Consider the following 7,683-nt stretch of genomic DNA (forward strand, 5'->3'; position numbering starts at 1 on the left):
TTCCCATGTTTGCTGTCCTCTGCCACCAAGGACTGACCCTGGGGCTAGGGAGCTAGCTCTGCAGTCTAAGTGCCTGCCTCACAAGTGCGTATTTTACAGCACCCATCATTTCACCATCAAGTTTTAATATAACCTTTACCACAAATCAAGTTCGTTTACATGTGCTTTTCTTTTTTCCTGAAATTTCTACTCTGTATATTGGTGTATTTGTCTAACATTGTGCCAAGACCATTCTTTCTGAATTGCTGTAAATATTTTGAGATGGTAGAACTTTGATCAAGCTAATCTGCTTGCCTTCCCCCCCCCCCCTTTTAGGAGCATCTTGAGTATTGTTCTGCTCTGTAACTTAAAAATCTGTTTGGTAAATTCCTCCAGAAAAAAGTTTGAATTGATTTTTCAGCTTTTCTACAACTCAGAATTTAAAAGTCACCTCAAAGAGAAAGGATATCGGCCACTCTAAGTGCAGCCGCGGCTCTATGATCTCTCCCTAGAACCCGGCCGTTTCAGGTAGTTGCTGGGGTCCCGTGGGTTGCCCGGCCCGGAGCAGCTGGGACATGGAAGAGTTTGATTCCGAAGACTTCTCCACCTCGGAGGAGGACGAAGACTATGTGCCGTGGGGTGGAGAGTATAGTGAAGATGATGTAAGTGAATTAGTGAAGGAAGATGAAGTCGATGGTGAAGACACAGAAAACCAAAGGGAAAAAAAGAAAAGCTCAGAGCATTCCGGCCAGGAAGAGAAAACAAAGTGGCTTCCTGTTAGAAGAAGAGGAGGAAACCAAGGCGGAATCTGGAGGAAGCAGCAGTGAGGAAGATGAGGTAAACAAGCAGGATAGAGGCGCTGGGCCCGAGGACACGAGGAGAAAGAAGGAGGATGAGCTCTGGGCCAGCTTGCTCAACGACGTGGGACCAAAATCAAAAGTGCCCCCAAGTACACAGACAGGAGAACAGGCTGAAGAGACAAGTTCAAGTAAATCTTTGGTCAAAGCAGAAGAGCTGGAGAAACCAAAAGAAGTAGAAAAAGTTAAAATCCACCAAGGTGTTTGATTTTGCCGGTGAAGAAGTAAGTGCTGGGATTGAGTCCAGAGCCTCATGGATGTTAAGCAAGTGCTCTACCAGTGAGCTGCATTTCCTCACTGGATGTTTGGGTAAAGAACACATTTCCGGATGCAGGCACAGTGGTACCCACATGCTAATAACAGAAGTGATTCCAAAAACTGAAGACCAACCTACGATCCTTCAAATATTGTTTGGTTTTTGATCATGCACTGCTAGAAATACAATGAGTTTCTTGCAGAGATATTTTTGTTAATAAAGCAATGGCTCCATCAAAAAAAAAAAAAAAAAAAAAAAAAAAAAAAGAGAGAGAGAAAGGATATCTTGGAGGCCTTGAGTTCTCCACACATATGCTTTAGTACCTTTCTCCACATCTGAATCAAATTTTATTCTTAAGGACCAGCCAGATAGCTCAGCAGATTAAAGCACCTGCTTAAGCAGATGCAGGGACCAGGGTTCGATCCCCAGCATGCTGTGCTGGCCCCACCCCCAGGGTGCGCTGAGACGGCAGTTGGGACTGGGCATGGTGGGGTGCACCTGTAATTGCAGCTCGTGGGAGGCTGAAAACAGGAGGATCACTATGAGTCCGATCTATGTAGTGAGACCCTGTAGACCCTGCACTAAATACTTAAAAAAATTATTCTTGTGTTCATAAACATTTGGCATGTTCCATCCTATTACTTTATTTGTAGTAGTATGGAAAGTGGTAATAAAACTACTTTATTTGTAATTTTGTATATTATCGTAAATAATGTTTTATCTTTTAGTCATTTGTTAACCTACAGAAGTGTATGGTTTATTGCAAATCATGTCTAGATTAGCCAGTTATCTGTAGATTCTACTGCGTTTTCTATAAGACAGTGCTACAACTTGCAAATAAGAAGAGTTTTGTTTCAACCCTTCCTTTTTTATACGTTGCTTACTTGACAATAAGGGGTAGCCTTCAATAACATTTAGTGTCCTCCGAGTTATTCTTGGTCTTAAAGAGAAAGCTTTTAGTTCTGCATTAAGGATGACTTTCTGTAGAGCTTTCATCAGTAGATGATGAAAATTAAGAAATTTGACTAGTTGGTAAGCATATTTTTTTTAAGTGTGCAGTAGACAATTCCATTTTTGTAACAAATTATCATACTTTTTATTTTTTTTAAAAAGAATACAAAATGGTAAAAAAAAGAAAAGAAAAAATTAGAAATGATACAGAATTTCATTAAACAAAATAATAGGAATTCGACAATGGTTGCTGTACTATATAATGTTATCTTCAAATTAATTGTTTAGATCACTAGAATGGGTAAAAAAAGTATGAGAAATTTAAAAAAAGATAAAAGAGAAAAGAAAACATTTAAGCATTAAGTGTTCCTTTCCGTAGACCAGAAGAAATCAGCAATACAATCATCCAAGATACCCTGCATATCCTACATAAATATATCTATGGGAAGGAAAAATTGGGATGAGGAAAAGGACAAAAATTCCATTTTTAAAGGTCTTTACTTTAAATATTTTATTTTAAAGAGAATAAAAAATAAAATTATATGGAATTTCAAAATAAGATGATAAGAAATCAACAGTGTTTGTATATAGCATATTGTTATCTTCAAAACACTTGTTCAGATTATCAGATATAAGCATGTAACATTGTTTAAAAAATTAAGCATTCCCTATTCATTACAATAAACCAATAGAAATTAGTAATACAATTATCTGTCTATCCATCACCTATATATACTTTTTCCTTCTTTCTTTTCTCCTTTCCTTAGACTAAAAGGTACAGTAGATATTGTGAAAGGGTCAGAATTTTTTTAAAAATTAATCTTTTATCTATTTGTTTATTTGGTAGAGGATCTTACTACATAGCTCAGACTTGTAGTGATTCTGCTGTCTCAGCCTCCCCAGTGCTGGGATTACAGATTTGTACCACCATCTCCTGTTTTAATGGCCAGAACAATGTGCCCGGGGTTCCTGGGCTGGCAGGGCATGCAGTACTGGGGGTCAAACTCAGGTCCTTGAACTTGCCAGGCAGGCAAGATCCAGGGTCAGAATTTTTATAACAAAGTTTTATAAATTATTTTTCATCATCTATTGAAATAGTCTTTTTCTTAATTTGTTAATGTGGTAAACTATAGTAATAACAATGATGTTAAGTCAATCTTAATTTTCTAGGATAAATAAACTTGATTATAAGGTATTATCCTTTTATATTGCTGACTCTATTGTTTATTTAGTCTTTTGGCCTCTGTGTTTCTAAATGAGATTTACCGTTTTCCCCTTTAGTCCTCAGTACAACTATATGTTAGTTGCATAAAATGAGTTGATGAATGTTCCTGCTTTTGTGTACTCCAAAATAATTTGCATAAGATTGAATTTATGTTTCCTTATAATCTTTAGTAGAACTCTTGAGTAAGACTATCTAGACCTATACTTTCTTTGTGAAAAGGTTTTAATTACTGATTCCATTTATTTGATTGTTGTCAGATTACTTAGGTTATTCTTTTCTTTTGGGTCACAGAAATTATACTTCCCTAAAACATTTTCCATTTCAAGTAATTTTCAAATTAATTAGTGGAACATTGTCATAATGGCCTCTTATTATTTAAATCTAGAGAAACTGTGATTTTATTTCTCTATTCATTCTTTATATTGTTTTTTATTTTTATTTTGTTAAATTGATGATCAATTTTCCCTAAGATATTTTTTAATCCCATCTACCTTATATTTGTTTCTAATTCTATTAATTTCTGTCTCATGCTTATTATTTATTTATTTTTACTTTCTTTGATTATACTTTATTATTTGGTCAGTTTTCCTCTAGATTTCTCAATTGACTGATTGGTTACCTCTTAATGTTTACCTTTCTCCCATGTAATTGGATTAGTACTATGAGTTTCCCTCTTAAATACCAAGACTACATATAGTATCTGTATTACTCCTTCATTTCACTCTCTCTAATTTTTCTTGTATCATTTCTGTTTCTCTTCTGGACAGTAACACAAACATGATCCTGGGAGCTCAGTCTATGTGGATTTTTTAGGTCTGGTTAAGTGGGTTTCTCCAGACATTTGCGCTTACTTGTTTCACACTGGTAGCAGTGGATCTATCTCCTAGTGTTGCCATAAATCTGATCATCGGCTATAGGTGTTTAGCTCACCCAGATGGCATGTTTTGGAGCTAAAACCCCAAGTGAGGAGGAGTCACTGGTAACTGAGAATACTCAAGAAACATACCTTTATCCACTTCCCTGTGTGAAGTTTTGAAAGAATATTTTTCTTATTTCCCCTGTCAAGTCAGGTTTTTCTATACTGTCCTAATTTGGTGGTTGTAAGCTCTTACAGTTTGGGGGTTTAGCGGTGTGCCAGTGGTGTCTAATTAACACCACACTGTTGAGTAAGCCCTGTGTTTTAACTCCTATCACTGGTGTGAACATTGAAGCTCAAAGTCAGTGAGTTCAACCAAGTTCAGGTAAGGGCAAGGACTGTTTCTTTTGTACTCTACTTGACTCTCTGGGCTCCTGCTTAGGACTTGAATCCTTAAATTTTTGCCACTTCATCAGCTCCTTTAGAAAAGTTCTCTACATATTTTAAACAGCATATTTTAGGGTTGGGTTTTGTTTTTGTTTTTTAGTAGGAGTGTCATTTAGGGATCTAGCTGGCCTCACCACTACATAGAGAAGCAATGGTAACTTTCCACCAGCGAGGAGGTAAAATCTGTCCTCCAACAATTTTTTATTTTTTAAAAAATATTATCTTATTTTTTGTTAATTTTATTGAGAAACAAATAGCAATGAGACAGTTTCAAAACCAATGAATAGGACAGTTTCAATAATTAATACATTTCATATTGTCTTCATAGTGGTTATTCATAGTACAAGAGGCAGACATGATATCCTATTAGCACAAATCTTTCTTTTCATTGAATGAAGACAGAGTAGCTGTATATCTGTCTTATTTTGTATATACAGGTACAAAATGGTCCTTCATTTATATCCCTCTTTTTGTTTAGTTTTGTCAGAGATAGGTATTCCATTGCCATTTAAATATTGTAGGTGCATGAATTCAGCAACATAATCCAATACAGTCCAGTAGTCCATGATAGTAATGGGTCATCCGTAGGACTGGCAATGTCAGAAGTTGTTGACTTGACACCTTTACAACTCAGCATATTAATATGACCTTACGTTTTTATTTTTATTTTTATTTATTTTATTTATTTGTGTGTGTGTGTGTGTATGTGTGTGTGTGTGTGGCCAGCTCTGCCCACCAGGGGGCGGGGCTGGCTGGCATGTGGTGCTGGGGGATTGAACCGCGGTTCCTGTACTTTGCTAAGCTTGTTCTAAGTAGGTGCTTTAGACCACTGAGCCATCTCACCAGCCCCTGTATGACCTTACGTTTCATACCTTATTGCTATACTTTTCTGCTGGATGCTTAAGATCAAGATAAAGCAAGACCTATATAACAAGAAATGTAACTTTTGTATCTGACAAAGTCAGTCAAATCCCATTTTAAAACCAAACATGTGGGCTAGTGTCCTAACTCAGTGGCAGAACGTTTACCTATCACGTGTAAAGTACTGAATTTCATCCTTAACAATATAAAAATGAATAAATAAATAAAACCTGTGATTTTGTTTTTCTTAATTCTCTCTGCATAAATTTTAAAATCCTAATATATGAATGCAGCTTGTGGTGACCATCTCTTCCCAATTTGTCCCTATGATTCCCATTGTGGCTTTATTATTCAGCATCTAAACACTTCAATGTTACCCAAATTCAAATAAGCTTTGAACCTTTGAAATAAAGGCTTATGAGAGGTTTCTATCACAGCTTTACTCTTTAATTTTCGATTTAGCTTTCTTCAGAATTAATATCAAGCTAATAGATGTCTGACATTAATGTTAATCTTCTCTGCCAAAGGTTACAGAATGAGATGTGCAAACCTCTCTGAGTACAGAAGATGATCCCAATCCACTGAGGCACAGGAAAAGATGTTTAGAAATTTCACTGACAAGTATTTCATCTTAGAAATCAGAAGGAAGAATATCTACAAGTATTTAATACAGAAATTAACACTATACCCTTACTTGATCTGTATGTACTGAGGAAGGAGGGGAAGCTTACCATGTGGAAGATCAGCGTGGCCCCTCTCTTCCTCTTTGGCCCATCCCGTTACTGTGATGCAGATGCTGAGCTCTATGCATTTCCAGGATTTTTCTAGAAGCTTGCACTGTCAAAATGCACACATGACTTGTAAATTCTTTACTGCACAGATGCTGTGACTAGTAGAGAATCTTAATTGTTCAACCACATAGGAAAAAAAAAGAAAGAAAGAAAATGATAGAGACAATCTTTTATCTAATGTAAGCTCTTTGTTGACCACATTACAAAGAATAGGAATTAATGATCTTCTCCTGTCTGACAGGACATTGTTCACTTCCTCCAAAAAGTAATTATCAAGAAGTCTCTTTGAGACTGTTAAAGAAGAGGAGAGGGATAGGAAAGGAGGCCACAGTAAGCAAGGAAGGATGGAGTTGGGGGAGTAATGGCCAAAGTACATTTTATGCATGCATGAAAAATCTCACAATGAAACCATTTTGAAAAAATTAAAATTGTAGTAAGGACTTACATTCACTTGTATGAATGCATAAACTTCACCATATATACATTTTGCCCTGAGATATTAGGTAATAATATTGTATATGCACATTATATACAGTAAACAAATATAAATGTACTGAGAATGCAGTTAACATTTGCTAATACTTTACCAAGGTTTTAAACCTAATGTTTAGACATGTTCTTTAAAGATACTTCCATAGAGATACACCTAATTACTATTTCTCTGATTAGCATAGCTTGGCTTGGTACTGTACTGGTTTGGGTGATTTACTCTTTGCCCTTTAGAAGGATTCTTTCTTTCTACATCCATATGCAACAAGCACCATTTCTTCCCTATTTTTAATTGTTTGACAAAGTTTAATTTATTTTCAAAAGTTTTGCTCACTTCCCATAATCTCATTGACTTTGAGTGTAGTTGGCTATGATGAGGTAAATAATTCGAGCAAAACATGTCAAAGCTAAGCATAAATGTTGTCAATCACAGACTGTATGTTCTATGTCACAGGGCCATTAATGCCATCAGAGGTGAAGTCTAGATATCTGAAGCATAGCTTGGCTTCATCTGTAGATGTTTGGAGGTTGGAAATTCTTGGATAAAGCATATCCATTTCCAAAGACCTCTGAGGATCTATGAAAAGACTGCATTTATAGATAAAATGTGCCCTTTGCAGTCAAATCTAGCTTTTGGAGATTGATTTTTAGTTGTGAAGACTGGGTCTTCCCTATATTTTGAAGTCTATATAAGGGATGCAAGCTAGAAATAAGGCAAAAAAAAATTGTTCTTGCCAGCAGTCTCCCTTCCCCCCCTTTTTAAATTATTTTTTTGATAACAATAAAATTCTTCATAGGAAAATTTGCATGGGTTTAGGTACACAATTTCTGTACAAGTATAGGCAGACATCATCAGATTTGTACTATCACATACATATGTTATATTTATGTAGTATTTCAAAGCTTGTAGACAAAAATGTTATTTTTTTTCAATAATACACTGCATACATTCTTCCCAGTGGTTAATTGCT

General features: G+C 35.8%; 1 pseudogene; it reads left to right on the top strand.

Moving 5' to 3' along the window:
- Positions 1–499: 499 nt before the first annotated feature.
- On the top strand, positions 500–1,258 carry LOC101569823 (annotated as a pseudogene).
- The last annotated feature ends 6,425 nt before the right edge of the window (positions 1,259–7,683 follow it).

Source organism: Octodon degus, unplaced genomic scaffold (assembly GCF_000260255.1).
Source record: "Octodon degus isolate 3935 unplaced genomic scaffold, OctDeg1.0 scaffold00203, whole genome shotgun sequence".
NCBI lineage: Eukaryota > Metazoa > Chordata > Mammalia > Rodentia > Octodontidae > Octodon > Octodon degus.